Source organism: Trachypithecus francoisi, unplaced genomic scaffold (assembly GCF_009764315.1).
Source record: "Trachypithecus francoisi isolate TF-2019V2 unplaced genomic scaffold, Tfra_2.0 Lachesis_group3, whole genome shotgun sequence".
In the NCBI taxonomy this organism is placed as follows: domain Eukaryota; kingdom Metazoa; phylum Chordata; class Mammalia; order Primates; family Cercopithecidae; genus Trachypithecus; species Trachypithecus francoisi.
In genome coordinates this window covers 138,431,393-138,449,179 of record NW_022681468.1, presented here as the reverse complement: position 1 = coordinate 138,449,179, position 17,787 = coordinate 138,431,393, and the positions used below count along the sequence as shown (strand labels likewise).

At 39.8% G+C, this 17,787-nt stretch overlaps 1 protein-coding gene across 7 annotated transcripts in view; it reads right to left on the bottom strand.

Annotated features, from left to right (window-relative positions):
- The window catches only part of DMXL2 (Dmx like 2), a 187,741-nt gene that overhangs the window by 157,429 nt on the left and 12,525 nt on the right, over nucleotides 1–17,787 (bottom strand). The window lies entirely within an intron of this gene.

The window sequence follows — 17,787 nt, the reverse complement described above, 5'->3', positions numbered from 1 at the left end:
CCTTTTTGGGAAATCACCCCCTTATTTTCTTTGTAGTTTTTCCACCTGTGTGCATGCCTAAACAAAATGGTTTAGTTTTGCCTTCCCTCTGAACCTTATGTAAATGGAATCATACTGTATGTTTTTCTGTCTCTTTCCCTGAACATTAGGTCAGAAGTTTATCCATGGTGCATGTAACTGTGATTCACTCATTTTCATTTCTTATTAATATTCCCTTGTATGTATCACAATTTATCCACCCTAATGTTGACGGGCATTTTGCCTATTACATACAATGCTGCTCTGAACATTCTTGTAGGGAAATCCCACATACGTGCATGCATTTCTCTAGAATATACACACAAAAGAGGAACTGATGGATCACAGGTTAGGCATATCTTAAATTTTGGCATTAATGCTAAATTGTTTTCCAAAATAGTTGTACCAATTTATACTGTCACTAGCAGTGTATGAGAATTCCCATTACTGGACATCCTTGCCATCACCAGATATATGTGAGAGTTAGTAAGTAATTTTGTACAAATCTGTTAGGTATGTAATAGAATCTTCTGATTTCAATCTGTATTTTTTGATTATTAACGAACTATGGCTCCTTTTCAAATGTTTACCGGTCATTTAGATTTTCTCTTGTGACGGGCCTGTTCAAATCTTTCATCCATTATTATCATTTTCTTATTTATTTCTAGGTATTGTTATATTCCGGCCACTAGTTCTTTGTCAAATATAGGTGTTGGCCGGGCGCGGTGGCTCAAGCCTGTAATCCCAGCACTTTGGGAGGCCGAGACGGGCGGATCGCGAGGTCAGGAGATCGAGACCATCCTGGCTAACACGGTGAAACCCCGTCTCTACTAAAAATACAAAAAACTAGCCGGGCGAGATGGCGGGCGCCTGTAGTCCCAGCTACTCGGGAGGCTGAGGCAGGAGAATGGCGTAAACCCGGGAGGCGGAGCTTGCAGTGAGCTGAGATCTGGCCACTGCACTCCAGTCCGGGCAACAGAGCGAGACTCCGCCTCAAAAAAAAAAAAAAAAAAAAATATATATATATATATATATATATAGGTGTTGCAATTCTTTTCTCCAGCTCCACAACTTGCATTTCACTTTTAATGCTATCTTTGAGGAAGTTCCTAATTGTAAAGTAGTCTAATTTATCATTCATCTCTTCTTTTATGATACAGTACTTCCTTTACTTTTAATTTTTTATTTTGACATTTCAGGCTTACAGAAAGTTGTAAAGTTATACAGTTATACAAAGTTATAAAAAGTTACCATATATCACATTCCCCAAATGTTAATATTTTACATCTGTTTTATCCTTGTCTCTATATACACAGATAACTTTTTTCCTGACCATTTGAAAGTTGCAGGCATGATTACTTTTTCTTCCTTAATACTTTAATATTTTCTCTTAAAATTTTCTTATATGACCACAGTACAATTATCAAGATCAGGCAATGGATACTGATAAAATACTATTATCTATAGAGCTTATTTAGATTTCTTGAACTGCTGCAATAGTGTCCTTTATAATAAAAGAAAATTCCAGATTAAGTGTTTAGCTATCATGTCTTTTTAGACTCCTTTAACCTGGAGTAATTCTTCACTCTTTCTTTGTCTTTCATGACATTAACAGTTTGAAGAACACAGGCCATTTATTTTCTAGAGTATCTCAAAATTCAGGTTTGTCTGATGTTTCCTCTCAATTAGATTTAGGTTATGGGTTTGGGACAGGAATACCACAGAAATGCAGCAACGTTCTTACTGCATTTTATCAGGAGGCACTTCTGTTAATTTGCCCCATCTCTGATGATGTTTACTTTGGACAGTGAATGCAGACAGTATCTTCCAGGTTTCTCCTCTATATTGCTTTTCCTTTATAAGTAATAAGTATATTATGGGAATATATTTTGAGATTATGTAAATATCCTGTTCCTTACTAAACTTTCATCCATTAGTTTTAGTATTACTATGATGGCTGCCAAATGGCAATTTTCTAATTCCATTGTTGCATCATTTGTCAGTTTCCCTCTGTAAAGAAGAGCATTCCTTATTTGTGTACTTATTTATATCAGTAAAAATTCATGGATTTTTATCTTATTCAAAGGGTTATAATCCACTATCACTTATTTTCATACCCAAATTGTCCCAGACTTGGCCAGTAGAAGACCTTTAAGCTAGCTCCTGTGTCATTATGACACGCTCTGATCATTCTTTGAGCAATTCCTTACTTTCTGGCAAAAGAAATTCCAAATTTATCTTATTTTTCATGCTCCAGCTGAAAATCAGCTATTCCTCCAAGAAATGCTGGTTCATTTTAGTGGACAAAGGTATTTAGAAACCAAGATCTAAATGCCAGTTGTGTTCACTGATACAGGGGTATTACTGCTTCTAGGCCTCTCAGCTGACAAAGTTAGGAAACAAATGTGTGTGTATATTTATGTATCTATAAACACAGACACACACACATCTATTTTCAACTGTCCACTGAAAGGGCTTAGGATCAAAGACACACCAATACAAACATCCCTATCATATCTACGTATCTCTATACCTATACATCATTGCTTTATGTCTGTTTAAATTTATACAAATATATGCATGTATACATACACATATTATTCATATAAACACGTAATATATTCATATGTGTATAGACACATACACATCTATGAGGTCACACTAATGCCTCTAATCCAATTATATCGACAAGGTTCATTCTAGCCTTGCCACTTTCTCTTTTTTTGAGTCTCGCTTTGTCACCCAGGCTGGAGTGCAGTGGCGCAACCTCGGCTCACTGCAACCTCCACCTCCCAGGTTCAAGCGATTCTCCTGCTGCAACCTTCCGAGTAGCTGGAATTACAGGCGCGGGCCACCATGCCCGGCCAAGTTTTTGTGTTTTTAGTAGAGACAGGGTTTCACTGTGTTAGCCAGGATGGTCTCAATCTCCTGACCTCGTGATCCGCCTGCCTCAGCCTCCCAAAGTGCTGGGATTACAGGCATGATCCATTGTGCCTGGCCGTCTTCCCACTTTCTATACCTGTAACTCTCTTCTTCAGTAATGAGAAACCTGGCTCACAATATCCAAAATATATCTATCTGCAATTGTGGTTTATTTGTGCAGTGAATTCCTATAATTTTAGGTTGCCTTGCCATTCATTTCAAGTATAAGTCTGACTTTCTCATTGAAGAATCAGGGCTCAGTCATCCTTAACACAGATTTTAGTCCTCCATTTCCTTCCAGGTCCTCAATGTGGTCAATCAAGATATCTGCCTTTTACAACCACCTCCTGGTTATCACCTCCTTTTGGGAGAGCTAGGTAGAATCTACCTGACTCACCCTAACGACCCCAAACCCTGCACAGACTGTACAGATACGCGTCAGTGACCACCTCTTAGTCACAGCATGACTCCTCAGAACTCATGCCTGCTTGCTCCAACCTACCAATTAGAACTCCCCATGGGAAACTTGCTTGGTTAAGAACACCCTGGACCCCAATAAAGACTTCAGTTCCCTAGGTCCTTTCTCTTTCGTCCCATCCACTGGTTGCACTTGCATGTCCTAGGTGGCTCCCCTCTTCCTGGTGACCTTGCAAGGTGTGCTTTCTCTTCTAAAATCTGAAATAAAAACTTCTTGTTATTTCAGGTGTTTTGTTTTACCATCTCCTCTGTAGCTCACCTGACCAACACACCTGAACCTAATTCTCTTCTTGGTCAGGGTTCTCCTAAAGCGTGGCAGTCTTGGTCAAATAAACTGGACACAGATCAGCAAGAACCACAAGGGTATCTGCCAGTATAAATAAGTCTCCTGTGAGAAGAACACCTTGCCATGGGTCTGACATTTAAGCATTAGGACATCTACCAAGATAAAGAACTATCTCATGAAAGACAGACTGTAAACATCCACGACCATCTCATATGGTCATATCCCAGCCCCACAATAATCCCTGGACATCATCAGGACAGAGATAGAGTTTATAGCCACTCTCCAGAGAGTTTATAGCCACTCTAAAGAAAGATCAAATTAGAGGAAAATACAACAATTTGGTGTTTTAAGAAACCTTTTGTAACCTCAAGGTTAGCAATACGTTTTCCTCTAAATGTATTCCTCTGAATTCTGCCTTCTAAAATATGTATTATTCTGTCTTGCACATCTCTAATCTACTTGGAGTTAATTTTTATGTATGGTATGAGATAGGGACCAAGTCTTACTTCTTTCCTATGTAGATAACAAGATGTCCAAGCACCATTGATTGAAAAGATCAACCATCTTGTTACTCTACCATGCCAATTGTGTTATAAATCAAACATCAACAAATGTGTGGGTCTCTTTCTGGTGCTGATTTTGGTGTATTTGTCCTTAGACTGCCATCACACTATCTTAATGACTACAACTTTTATAAGTTGAGCTGGTAGAAGTCTTCTTTATTGCTCTTCAATACTGCCTTATCTATTCTTGGCACTATCTATCTCCATAAAATTTTAGCATCATTCTATCAAATTCCACAAAATTCTCTTAAAATTTTGACTGGGAATGCATCAAAGATACATAAATAAGCTTGGAAATGGTTGATGTTTGTTTGTTTGTTTGTTTGTTTGTTTTTGAGACGGAGTCTCGCTTAGTCCCCCAGGCTGGAGTGCAGTGGCACGATCTCGGCTCACTGCAAGCTCCGCCTTCTGGGTTCACACCATTCTCCTGCCTCAGCCTCCCAAGTAGCTGGGACTACAGGCGCCCGCTGCCACGCCCGGCTAATTTGCATTTTTAGTAGAGACGGGGTTTCACAGTGTTAGCCAGGATGGTCTCAATCTCCTGACCTTGTGATCCGCCCACCTCGGCCTCCCAAAGTGCTGGGATTACAGGCATGAGCCACCGCGCCCGGCCAGAAATGGTTGATATTTTTACAGTAGTGAATCTTCCAGTCCATGAACATAGTATTTATCTCTTTTAAGTCTCTCAATAAAGTTTTACTAATTTTGCTTATAACAGTCTTAAACATGTATCATTAGATTTGTTGCTAGGTCCTTGATATTTTTTGATGGTATGAAATATTACATCATAGTTCCAGTTCTAAGTAAAATAAAGTAACCACGATGATGTCTCTCCCACTTGATGCAGCCATAAAACATAGAATGCACAGAACAGTTAGTGGAGGACTCTTAATAAAGTAAATGGCAGCAGATAGATGAGGTAAGAAGAATGGAATCTGAAGTTCACTGTACTAGCAGAGAGTTTGCCATTTTACTGAACTAAGTTAGGCCTGGACTGTCAGGCCTAAACCAAGCAGCAAAAACAGGGAGCTCCAGGAAAGGCCATTTACTTTTGGCTCAATGAATGGGAAATGAGACTCTTAACGTTCAAAGAAAGGGTGGAAAAATTATCCATTTATCTTTTTTTTTTTCTCTATTTTCTGATATCCCAGCTCCCAAATAATTCCACAGTTCTACTCTGAGGAGCTATAACCCCAAGAGAGTAAAGCGGATCCACGTTGCTCTTTTTCTTTCTCTACAGCTACTTTGGCACTGAATACAGACAGGTACAGTCACAAGAAGGGACTAGTTTTCCAGCCAGAAAACCAGAAAAGTACCAGGAAAGTCACAGAAAGAAGAGTCTGGAAAGGCAACTCAATAAATTTGCTTGTAAACTCCTGGGCTCATCCCCAGGCTCTGCAAGCATAATCTTAGCTTAAACAGCTGAGCAAAAACCTTGAGACCACTGCCTAGGTCCCATACTGGCCACTAAGTGGCACATCCAGGATAGAGTATATTCAGCTAGCACTGCAAAGGCTTTGAAAATCGAACTTACATAGAAACCACAATATATAGAAGGTTGGTCAAATCTTTCCACCTCAACCCAGCCAAGTCTAATTCCCGCTAAAACAAAAATATCATCATTCTCCATAGGATTTACACAAGGCCCAGAGACACATAATGTAGTATTTTTAAATGTGCAGGCATAATCCAAAATTACTTATATAAAGAACTAAGGCCGGGCGCAGTGGCTCACGCCTGTAATCCCAGCACTCTGGGAGGCCGGGGAGGCGGATCACGAGGTCAGGAGATCGAGACCATCCTGGCTAACACAGTGAAACCCCATCTCTACTAAAAATACAAAAAATTAGCCGGGCATGGTGGTGCGTGCCTGTAGTCCCAGCTATTCAGAGGCTGAGGCTGGAGAATGGTGTGAAAACAGGAGGCGGAGCTTGCAGTGAGCCAAGATGGTGCCACTGCACTCCAGCCTGGGTGACAAAGTGAGACTCCGTCTCAAAAAAATAATAATAAAAAATAATAATAAAAAAAGAACTAAGAAAATCTCAACTTGCAAGAGAAAAGACAACAAGACACATGTTGAAATCAACTGACAAAGATGTTAAAATGACTAGTAGAAAACTGTTTAAAGAAGTATGGACACTCCCAAATCAATAATGTAGGTTTCCATCTTAATCAATTAGAAAAAGAAGAGCAAGGGGGTGGAGCAAGATGGCCGAATAGGAACAGCTCCAGTCTCCAACTCCTGGCATGAGCGACACAGAAGACCGGTGATTTCTGCATTTTCAACTGAGGTACTGGGGTCATCTCATTGGGGAGTGCCAGACAACTGATGCTGGTCAGCTGCTGCAGCCCGACCAGCGAGAGCTGAAGCAGGGCGAGGCATTGCCTCACCTGGGAAGCGCAAGGGGGAAGGGAATCCCTTTTCCTAGCCAGGTGAACTGAGACACACAACACCTGGAAAATCGGGTAATTCCCACCCCAATACTGCGCTTTAAGCAAACGGGCACACCAGGAGATTATATCCACACCTGGCTGGGAGGGTCCCACGGCCAGGGAGCCTCCCTCATTGCTAGCACAGCAGTCTGCGATCTAACCGCAAGGCAGCAGCGAGGCTGGGGGAGGGGCGCCTGCCATTGCTGAGGCTTAAGTAGGTAAACAAAGCCGCTGGGAAGCTCGAACTGGGTGGAGCTCACAGCAGCTCAAGGAAACCTGCCTGTCTCTGTAGACTCCATCTCTGGGGACAGGGCACAGCTAAAAAACAACAGGGGAAGCAGCAGAGGCCTGTGCAGACCCGAACGACTCTGTCTGACAGCTTTGAAGAAAGCAGTGGATCTCCCAACACGGAGGATGAGATCTGAGAACGGACAGACTGCCTGCTCAAGTGGGTCCCTGACCCCTGAGTAGCCTAACTGGGAGACATCCCCGACTAGGGGCAGTCTGACACCCCACACCTCACAGGGTGGAGTACACCCCTGAGAGGAAGTTTCCAAAGTAAGAATCACACAGGTACACTTGCTGTTCAGCAATATTCTATCTTCTGCAACCTCTGCTGCTGATACCCAGGCGAACAGGGTCTGGAGTGGACCTCAAGCAATCTCCAACAGACCTACAGCTGAGGGTCCTGACTATTAGAAGGAAAACTATCAAACAGGAAGAACACCTATACCAAAACCCCATCAGTACGTCACCATCATCAAAGACCAGAGGCAGATAAAACCACAAAGATGGGGAAGAAGCAGGGCAGAAAAGCTGGAAATTCAAAAAATAAGAGCGCATCTCCCCCTGCAAAGGAGCCCAGCTCATCGCCAGCAACGGATCAAAGCTGGTCAGAGAATGACTTTGACGAGATGAGAGAAGAAGGCTTCAGTCCATCAAACTTCTCAGCGCTAAAGGAGGAATTACATACCCAGCGCAAAGAAACTAAAAATCTTGAAAAAAGAGTGGAAGAATTGATAGCTAGATAATAATGCAGAGAAGGTCATAAATGAAATGACAGAGATGAAAACCATGACACGAGAAATACGTGAAAAATCCACAAGCTTCAGTAACCGACTCGATCAACTGGAAGAAAGAGTATCAGCGATTGAGGATCAAATGAATGAAATGAAGCGAGAAGAGAAACCAAAAGAAAAAAGAAGAAAAAGAAATGAACAAAGCCTGCAAGAAGTATGGGATTATGTAAAAAGACCAAATCTACGTCTGATTGGGGTGCCTGAAAGTGAGGGGAAAATGGAACCAAGTTGGAAAACACTCTTCAGGATATCATCCAGGAGAACTTCCCCAACCTAGTAGGGCAGGCCAACATTCAAATTGAGGAAAGACAGAGAAACCACAAAGATACTCCTCCAGAAGAGCAACTCCAAGACACATAATTGCCAGATTCACCAAAGTTGAAATGAAGGAAAAAATCTTAAGGGCAGCCAGAGAGAAAGGTCGGGTTACCCACAAAGGGAAGCCCATCAGACTAACAGCAGATCTCTCGGCAGAAACTCTCCAAGCCAGAAGAGAGTGGGGGCCAATATTCAACGTTCTTAAAGAAAAGAGTTTTAAACCCAGAATTTCATATCCAGCCAAACTAAGTTTCATCAGTGAAGGAGAAATAAAATCCTTTACAGATAAGCAAATGCTTAGAGATTTTGTCACCACCAGGCCTGCCTTACAAGAGACCCTGAAGGAAGCACTAAACATGGAAAGGAACAACCGGTACCAGCCATTGCAAAAACATGCCAAAATGTAAAGACCATCGAGGCTAGGAAGAAACTGCATCAACTAACGAGCAAAATAACCAGTTCATATCATAATGGCAGGATCAAGTTCACACATAACAATATTAACCTTAAATGTTAATGGAATAAATGCTCTAATTAAAAGACACAGACTGGCAAACTGGATAAAGAGTCAAGACCCATCAGTCTGCTGTATTCAGGAGACCCATCTCACATGCAGAGACATACATAGGCTCAAAATAAAGGGATGGAGGAAGATCTACCAAGCAAATGGAGAACAAAAAAAAGCAGGGGTTGCAATCCTAGTCTCTGATAAAACAGACTTTAAACCATCAAAGATCAAAAGAGACAAAGAAGGCCATTACATAATGGTAAAGGGATCAATTCAACAGGAAGAGCTAACTCTCCTAAATATATATGCACCCAATACAGGAGCACCCAAATTCATAAAGCAAGTCCTTAGAGATTTACAAAGAGACTTAGACTCCCATACAATAATAATGGGAGACTTCAACACTCCACTGTCAACATTAGACAGATCAACGAGACAGAAAGTTAACAAGGATATCCAGGAATTGAACTCATCTCTGCACCAAGCGGACCTAATAGACATCTATAGAACTCTCCACCCCAAATCAACAGAATATACATTCTTCTCAGCACCACATCGCACTTATTCCAAAATTGACCACATAATTGGAAGTAAAGCACTCCTTAGCAAATGTACAAGAACAGAAATTATAACAAACTGTCTCTCAGACCACAGTGCAATCAAACTAGAACTCAGGACTAAGAAACTCAATCAAAACCGCTCAACTACATGGAAACTGAACAACCTGCTCCTGAATGACTACTGGGTACATAACGAAATGAAGGCAGAAATAAAGATGTTCTTTGAAACCAATGAGAACAACGATACAACATACCAGAATCTCTGGGACACATTTAAAGCAGTGTGTAGAGGGAAATTTATAGCACTAAATGCCCACAAGAGAAAGCTGGAAAGATCTAAAATTGACACTCTAACATCACAATTAAAAGAACTGGAGAAGCAAGAGCAAACACATTCAAAAGCTAGCAGAAGGCAAGAAATAACTAAGATCAGAGCAGAACTGAAGGAGATTGAGACACAAAAAACCCTCCAAAAAATCAATGAATCCAGGAGTTGGTTTTTTGAAAAGATCAACAAAATTGACAGACCGCTAGCAAGACTAATAAAGAAGAAAAGAGAGAGGAATCAAATAGACGCAATAAAAAATGATAAAGGGGATATCACCATGGACCCCACAGAAATACAAACTACCGTCAGAGAATACTATAAACACCTCTACGCAAATCAACTAGAAAATCTAGAAGAAATGGATAATTTCCTGGACACTTACACTCTTCCAAGACTAAACCAGGAAGAAGTTGAATCCCTCAATAGACCAATAGCAGGCTCTGAAATTGAGGCAATAATTAAGAGCCTACCAACCAAAAAAAGTCCAGGACCAGATGGATTCACAGCTGAATTCTACCAGAGGTAAAGAGGAGCTGGTACCATTCCTTCTGAAACTATTCCAATCAATAGAAAAAGAGGGAATCCTCCCTAACTCATTTTATGAGGCAACATCATCCTGATACCAAAGCCTGGCAGAGACACAACAAAAAAAGAAAATTTTAGACCAATATCCCTGATGAACATCGATGCAAAAATCCTCAATAAAATACTGGCAAACCGGATTCAGCAGCACATCAAAAAGCTTATCCACCATGATCAAGTGGGCTTCATCCCTGGGATGCAAGGCTGGTTCAACATTCACAAATCAATAAACGTAATCCAGCATATAAACAGAACCAAAGACAAGAACCACATGATTATCTCAATAGATGCAGAAAAGGCTTTTGACAAAATTCAACAGCCCTTCATGCTAAAAACGCTCAATAAATTCGGTATTGATGGAACGTACCTCAAAATAATAAGAGCTATTTATGACAAACTCACAGCCAATATCATACTGAATGGGCAAAAACTGGAAAAATTCCCTTTGAAAACTGGCACAAGACAGGGATGCCCTCTCTCACCACTCCTATTCAACATAGTGTTGGAAGTTCTGGCTAGGGCAATCAGGCAAGAGAAAGAAATCAAGGGTATCCAGTTAGGAAAAGAAGAAGTCAAATTGTCCCTGTTTGCAGATGACATGATTGTCTATTTAGAAAACCCCATTGTCTCAGCCCAAACTCTCCTTAAGCTGATAAGCAACTTCAGCAAAGTCTCAGGATACAAAATCAATGTGCAAAAATCACAAGCATTCTTATACACCAGTAACACACAAACAGAGAGCCAAATCATGAATGAACTTCCATTCACAACTGCTTCAAAGAGAATAAAATACCTAGGAATCCAACTTACAAGGGATGTAAAGGACCTCTTCAAGAACTACAAACCACTGCTCAGTGAAATAAAAGAGGACACTAACAAATGGAAGAACATACCATGCTCATGGATAGGAAGAATCAATATCGTGAAAATGGCCATACTGCCCAAGGTTATTTATAGATTCAATGCCATCCCCATCAAGCTACCAATGAGTTTCTTCACAGAATTGGAAAAAACGGCTTTAAAGTTCATATGGAACCAAAAAAGAGCCCGCATTGCCAAGACAATCCTAAGTCAAAAGGACAAAGCTGGAGGCAACACGCTACCTGAATTCAAACTATACTACAAGGCTACAGTAACCAAAACAGCATGGTACTGGTACCAAAACAGAGATAGAGACCAATGGAACAGAACAGAGTCCTCAGAAATAATACCACACATCTACAGCCATCTGATCTTTGACAAACCTGAGAGAAACAAGAAATGGGGAAAGTACTCCCTATTTAATAAATGGTGCTGGGAAAATTGGCTAGCCATAAGTAGAAAGCTGAAACTGGATCCTTTCCTTACTCCTTATACGAAAATTAATTCAAGATGGATTAGAGACTTAAATGTTAGACCTAAAACCATAAAAACCCTAGAAGAAAACCTAGGCAATACCATTCAGGACATAGGCACGGGCAAGGACTTCATGTCTAAAATACCAAAAGCAATGGCAGCAAAAGCCAAAATTGACAAATGGGATATGATTAAACTAAAGAGCTTCTGCACAGCAAAAGAAACTACCATCAGAGTGAATAGGCAACCTACAGAATGGGAGAAAATTTTTGCAATCTACTCATCTGACAAAGGGCTAATATCCAGAACCTACAAAGAACTCAAACAAATTTACAAGAAAAAAACAAACAACCCCATCAAAAAGTGGGCAAAGGATATGAACAGACATTTCTCAAAAGAAGACATCCATACAGCCAACAGATACATGAAAAAATGCTCATCATCACTGGCCATCAGAGAAATGCAAATCAAAACCACAAGGAGATACCATCTCACACCAGTTAGAATGGCAATCATTAAGAAGTCAGGAAACAACAGGTGCTGGAGAGGATGTGGAGAAATAGGGACACTTTTACACTGTTGGTGGGATTGTAAACTAGTTCAAACATTATGGAAAACAGTATGGCGATTCCTCAAGGATCTAGAACTAGATGTACCATATGACCCAGCCATCCCACTACTGGGTATATACCCAAAGGATTATAAATCATGCTGCTATAAAGACACATGCACACGTATGTTATTGCGGCACTATTCACAATAGCAAAGACTTGGAATCAACCCAAATGTCCATCAGTGACAGACTGGATTAAGAAAATGTGGCACATATACACCATGGAATATTATGCAGCCATAAAAAAGGATGAGTTTGCATCCTTTGTAGGGACATGGATGCAGCTGGAAACCATCATTCTTAGCAAACTATCACAAGAAGAGAAAACCAAACACCGCATGTTCTCACTCATAGGTGGGAACTGAACAATGAGATCACTTGGACTCGGGAAGGGGAACATCACACATCGGGGCCTATCATGGGGAGGGGGGAGGGGGGAGGGATTGCATTGGGAGTTATACCTGATATAAATGACGAATTGATGGGTGCTCACGAGTTGATGGGTGCAGCACACCAACATGGCACAAGTATACATATGTAACAAACCTGCACGTTATGCACATGTACCCTAGAACTTAAAGTATAATAAAAAAAAAAAAAGAAAAGAAAAGAAAAAGAAGAGCAAAACAACTCCAAATCACATAGAAGGCAGGAAACAATAAAAAAGCAGAAATCAATGACATAACAGAAAAACAAGAATGAATATGAATGAAATCAAAAGAGCAATATAACATAAAAACCTCCGCAAGATAGGCAAAGAGAAAAGACACAAATTACCAATATCAAGAATAAAAGAGGGGTATCAGTACTAACCCTGCACATATTAAAAGTATAATAATGAAATGCCACAAACAACTCTACATGGAAATCTACAAAAACGAAACAGATGAAATAGACTAATTCCTCTAAAACAAAAAACAGTATAAACACACCCAAGCTGAAATACATTACTACGATAGTCCTTTAACTAGTAAATAAATTAAATGTATAGTTAAAATCCTTCTGAAAAAGAAAACTCCAGGCCCAGATTGTTTCACTGGTAAATTCTACTAACATTTAAAGAAGAAATAACACCTGTTCTACATAATCCTGACAGAAAGTAGAAGAGGACAAAATACTTCCAAATTCATGAAGCCAGTGTTACAATGATACCAAAACCAGACAAAATCAGTACAAGAGAAAAAAACATAATAATAAATATTCTTAATGAACACAGACGTAAAAACACTCAATAAAATATTAGCAAATCAAATCCAGCCACAAATAAAAACGTTTTTTCCAATTGTTTCCAGTCGTTCATGTCTGTTGATTTTGTATCCTGTGACCTTATTAGCAGTAGGTTTTTTCTGTTTTGTAAATCTCTTGAGATTTTCAGTGTAGATGTCCACACTAGCTGCAAATTAGACCGTCTGAATTCTTCCTTTCCAATCTACGCATTCTTTTTTTTTTTTGCCTCATTGCACTACTAAGTTTTTTTTTTTAATAGATGCCCTTTATAAGGCTGAGAAGATTCTTTGTTACTCCTTGTTTGCTGAAAGTTTTTATCATAAAGGAATCTTGAATAGTGTCAAGTGCTTTTTCTGTATGCATTAATATGGCTATGTATTTTTTCTTTAAATTATTAATGTGTGGATTGCCATGATTGAGTTTTGAAAATTGAATCAGTCTTGTAGATACCATTTTAACATAGCTCTGAAAAATGAAATACTTCTAACAAAACATGTATCAGATCTATATGCATAAACACTGATGAAAAATCAAAGACCTAAATAAATATAGACATATGTTCATAACTGGAAGACTCAAAGATGTCACTTCTCCACAAACTGATCTACAGATTTAAAAGAAAGGCAATCAAATTCATTCCCAGCAGGATTTTTTTTTGTAGCTATAGACACACTGATCCTAAAATTTAAATGGAAAGGTAAAGGAACTAGAATAACTAAAACAATTGTAAAAAAAAAAAAAAAAAAAAAGAGAGAGAGAAGAAAGTTGCAAGAATCACACTACCCAATTAAAAGATTTATCATAAAGTCAGTAATCAAGACAGTGGTATTGTGGCAAAAGGATAGAGACATACATCAGTGCAACAGAACCCAGACTACAGAAATAGACCTACAAAAATATAGCCAACTGATTTTTTACAAAGGTACAAAGGCAATTCAATGGAGAAAGGGCAGCTTTTCAACAAATGGTGTTGGAACAACTGCACATTCATATACCAAAAAAAAAAATCTAATCTGGTATTTTATACAAAAATTAACTCAAAATGAATCACAGGATCTAAATTTAAAACACAAAAAGCTTCATGAAATATACAAAAAACATCTTAGCATGATACCAAAACCAGACAAAAACAGTACAAACGGGAAAAAAACATATAGATTAATATTCTTCTTTTTTTTTTTTTAAACAGTCTCACTCTGTCACTCAGGCTAGAGTACCGTGGCATCATCTCAGCTCACTGCAACCTCCACCTCCTGGGTTCAAGTGATTCTAGTGCTCAACCTCCCAAGTAGCTGGGACTACAGGCATGTGCCACCATGCCAGGCTAATTTTTATATTTTTAGTAGAGATAGGATTTCACCGTGTTGGCCAGTCTGATCTCGAACTCCTGACTTCAAGTTATCTGCCTGCTTCGGCCTTCCAAACTGCTGGGATTACAGGCATGAGCTACCTGGCCCGGCCCATACAGATTAATATTCTTAATGAACACAGATTTAAAAACACTCAAAGAGCTAAAAAAAAAATACTGTGCGAAATTAGTGGGCCAAAATCTAAGAGAAAAGAACATAAGGCTGTGCTCAGCACTGAATGCCAATTTGTCCTAACAGCATTTGCTAATCTAAAAGAGTGAGGGTAAAACTGAACTGCATTTTGATGGTCTCTTGGATCTAGAGGAACAAAAATGAAAGTGCTCCATCTGACAAAAGACGGGACTCCAATAAACTACCCAAAACTTTAAACTGAAATCTTGAAGATTAATCCACATAACGAGAGACCTAGAATTAAATCAACACTTACAGAGATTGTGTGTGTGTGTGTGTGTATGTGTGTGGGTGTGGGTGTGAGATGGAGTTTTGCTCGTTACCCAGGATGGAGTACAGTGGAGCAATCTCAGCTCACTGCAACCTCTGCCTCCCGGGTTCAAGCAATTCTTCTGCCTCGGCCTCCCAAGTAGCTGGGACGGCAGGCGTGCACCACTACGCCGAGGTAATTTTGTATTTTTAGTAGAGACGGGGTTTCACCAGTTGGCCAGGCTGGTCTCGAACTCCTGAACTCAGGTAATCCACCCACCACAGCCTCCCAAAGTGCTGGGATTACAGGCATGAGCCACGGCGCCCAGCCACTTGCAGAGATTCGCACCTGTCTTTGTATCACTCGGATGGTTTAGAAAATTTCAAGCCTTGGGCTTGAATTAATGTCATCCCTAACCAGTAAAATCCCCAAGACATGTCACCTAATTAAATTAAAATTCCCTTTTGGGTAAGATACCACCATCTTGGGACTTAGGTTATTTCTAAAAGTCATTTTTCAAATACACATAGTCAACAATATCTATCACATGAGGAAAGAAGCCCTCATGAAAGAACCAGAATAACCCAAAACTAAGAATTAAGGATGGCTTTATCAGCAAATTAGACATGGTTGAATATAGGTTTTGCAAATTGATTAGAAAAAAACACCTAGAATGTTTCACAAAAGGATAAAAAGATAGAAAACATGGGGCCAGGCGCGGTGGCTCATGCCTGCAATCCCAGCACTTTGGGAGGCAGAGGCAGGCAGATCACCTGCGATCGGAGATCGAGACCAGTCTGGCCAACATGGGGAAACCCTGTCTCTACTAAAAATACAAAAATTAGCCGGGCATGATGATGGATGCCTCTAATCCCAGCTACTCAGGAGGCTGAGGCAAGAGAATCACTTGAACCTGGGAGGTGGAGGTTGCAGTAAGCTGGGACAATTCCACTGCACTCCTGGGTAACGGAGTCACTCTGGGCGACAGAGCGAGACTCTGCCTCAAAAAATAAAAATAAAAAGACAGAAAACATGGCAAAAACTATTAGACATAGAAATAAAGTTAGAAAGTCTAAAACATATTTGTTTTACAAGGTCAATCAGAGCAGAGGCAATATTTGAAGAAACAGGTGAAATTTTTCAATAAATGATAAAAGATATTAATGTACAGATTTGAAAACACCCAGATTTTTTAAATGTATACACAGACAAAACATAGCAAAACTTCAGAAACACAAAGGAAAATATCTCAAAGGCAGCTAAGAGAAAAAAAATACAACTTTCAAAGAACCAACAGTAAATTAGCAGTTTACATCTCAACAGAAACAGTAGAGGCCAGAAGACTATAATCCTCAAGGTACTGAAAGGAAAACACTGCCACGCTCTATCTACCTGTCTAACTGCTAAAAGACAGCAAAACGGCCTTTCAAGAATGAAACAAAACAGGCTGGGCTCCCACCTGTAATCCCAGCACTTTTGGAGACTGAGGTGGGCAGATTGCTTGAGGTCAGGAGTTCAAAAGCAGCCTGGCCAATATGGTGAAACCCTTCGCTCCTAAAAATACAAAAATTAGCCAGACGTGGTGGTGTGCACCTGTAATGCCAGCTACTTGGGAGGCTGAGGCAGGAGAACCATGTGAACCCAGCAGGCGGAGGTTGCAGTGAGCCAAGATCATGCCGCTACGCTCCAGCCTGGGCAACAGAGCAAGACTCAGTCTCAAAAAAAAAAAAAAAAAAAAGAATGAAACAAAATAAAAACAGAACTACCATTCAACCCATCAATCCCATTACTGAGTATACGCCCAAAGGAATATAAATCGTTGTACCATGAAGACATGCACGCATGCATATGTCCATTGCAGCACTATTCACAATTGCAAAGACAGGGAATCAACCTAGATGCTCATCAATAGTAGACTCAGTAAAGAAAATGTGGTACACATATGCCATGAAATACTATGCAGTTATAAAAAAATGAGATCATGTCCTTTGCAACAACATGGATGTAGTTGGAGGCCATTATTCTAAGTAAACTAAGGCAGAAACAGAAAACCAAATACCACATATTCTCATTTATAAGTGGAAGCTAAACACTGAGTACACATGGACACAAAGAAGGGAACAACGGACACCAGCGCCTACTAAAGAGTGGAGGGAGGGAAGAGGGAGAGGATCAAAAAACTGCCTATCAGGAACTATACTTATTACCTGGGTGACAAAATAATCTGTACACCAAACCAAGCAACACACAACTTAACCTGTATAATAAACCTGCACACATACCCCTGAAACTAAAAGTTTTAAAAAGAATGAAAAAAAGGCTTTTTTAGACAAACAAAAGACAACATCACAACACCAACAGATTCACACCAAAGGAAATTCTAATGGAGATTCTCCAGGAAGAAGGAAAATGATCTCAAATGGAATGTAAGAGAAGGAAGAAACGAAGAGCAAAGTAACATATGGGTAAATCTAAATAAGCATTGACTGTGTAAAATAATAATGTCTTCCAGGGTTATAAAAATAGGCTTACCATAGAAGGGTATATTATAAGCAGGAAGGGAGTTAAAAAGCAGTACAAAAGGTTCTTGAATTGTCTAGAAGGAATGTAAACCCTCATAAGGCTTCAATAAGAGAAATAAGAATGTATGCTATAATTTCTAGAGTAACTAGCAAAAGAATGGAAACAGAATATGGAGTTTTAGGACTACAGGGAAAAAAACTGAATGAAAAAGAAAATTCATTTCA